The sequence below is a fragment of the Oryzias melastigma genome, unplaced genomic scaffold (assembly GCF_002922805.2).
Source record: "Oryzias melastigma strain HK-1 unplaced genomic scaffold, ASM292280v2 sc04561, whole genome shotgun sequence".
NCBI classification, from domain to species: Eukaryota; Metazoa; Chordata; class Actinopteri; order Beloniformes; family Adrianichthyidae; genus Oryzias; species Oryzias melastigma.
The window spans coordinates 1-1,712 of record NW_023421129.1 but is presented as its reverse complement, the minus strand read 5'-3'; the positions used below and the strand labels follow the sequence as shown (position 1 = coordinate 1,712).

General features: G+C 32.6%; 1 long non-coding RNA gene across 1 annotated transcript; it reads left to right on the top strand.

Moving 5' to 3' along the window:
- Position 1: 1 nt before the first annotated feature.
- On the top strand, positions 2–327 carry LOC112141181. Its single transcript, XR_002918327.2, has 2 exons — positions 2–36; positions 108–327. It is a non-coding gene; the product is annotated as an uncharacterized LOC112141181 (long non-coding RNA).
- Positions 328–1,712: the final 1,385 nt, after the last annotated feature.

The following is a 1,712-nucleotide window of genomic DNA, read 5'->3' as shown; positions in this document are numbered from 1 at the left end:
AGCTCAGACTCCAACTCTGGATCTAACTCGAATGAAGTAAGTGAGGTTCTTCTTATTCAGACATGCTGCCAATTTTTTAAGTAAATGTTATTCTTTCTTTTTTTAAGGCAACCACCACCACTGCTACAACAACTACAGCTGCAGGAACTACACTATCAGTGAACCAGCTGATTGCTCAACTGGTGGCACTACTAGGATAAAATTAAGTCTGCCATGGAGCCAGAATTCAACTAGTGCTCAAAAAAAAGCATTTTGTTAAGAACATCAAACCTGGCTTCTGTTGTTATTGGCTTGTCTTTAAGCAATAAAAATTAAATTCATCATGAATCTTTAATGTGTTGTTGTTGTTGCTTTGAAACTTATAAAAACATTCAATCTTTCAACATATAATCATGAAACTAAGAGAAACAAATTCATTATTTTAAAGGATTTACAAAGCAAACTGGTAGAATTACTTTCAGTAGAGAAAACAACAGGTAAAAAATGCTACTTAATAAGATTGAAAGTAATTAAAGGAAAAAAATGGATGATTACCTTAGAATTAAAAAAAATATATTGTTAAACAGAATAATTTCACAAAACAAAATAACAAAACCAATCTCACCAGCAATGAAGATCCTCTTAAAACTGGCTGAAATTAAATTAGCACAAAACATGTTAAACCAAGCTGTGTTTTCTAACAAAACATGTATTTTTAATGTCAGGAAGTGATGGTATAAGACTCAAAATGCATGAGATTAGGTTTGGTGTCAGACACAGAAACATGTAATAAATAAACATAAAAAGCATGAACTAAAGGTTCTGGCTCCACCTGTAACTGCCATGTTATTAAATGCAGAGATTTGTTCATTACAGAACAGGATAGACATAAGCAAACTTAGATCATTTCTGCAGATGGAACGTCAGAGATTGGGTCGTTCCAGCTCCAATTCCGACTGTGCAATTTGCCCAGAAAACAATATCAACAATACTTGTTTCTGCAACAACAGTCAAGTAAAAGTCCTTTACATTGTGTTGAACTCAATGTTTTTTTTCCTTAATGCATCCACTACTCCTGCAAAAACTGCCTTAGCAGGAGCAAAAACTACATCAACAAACCAACTACTTCAGCTCATTCAGCTACTTCTCAGTACAGTAAATTAAATTCCAGACATGGAGCCATAGATCTATATATGGTGGCAAACCAACCTGCAAATGCTGCTAATGTTTTTATTTATTATTTTGATGGCTAATTTCATTTCATTAGGCTTGTCTCTAAAGAAAATACAATAAACCATGTTTATAGTCATCAATCTCTGAGTTTTTTTTTTTTTTGCTAATGAAACTGTCCAAATTGAGCAAAAGTAAAGCTGAGTCCAGAGCAAAAATTAACAAGTATTGGAACTTTTAATAGATTTTATTTGACCTGCTTATTCAATCTGTTTCAGTTTTTAAGAAGAGAATGAAACCATCTCATGCATTTGACGCTTATATTTTATTCGGGTCAAAGTGACCCACTTTCCATTATGAAACCCAAACACAATATAAAGGTTAAACACTTGTACATTTCCTTATGGTTGCATGTACAGATCCTTTCCAAAAATGATAAAATCGTGGAAAATTATATTCATTTCTCTAATTCCATTCAAAAAATGTAAGCTTTCATAGAATATTGATTTAGGACCCATTGTTTACTTGATTCCAGGTGTTTATTTTGACATAAATTGGGGTTC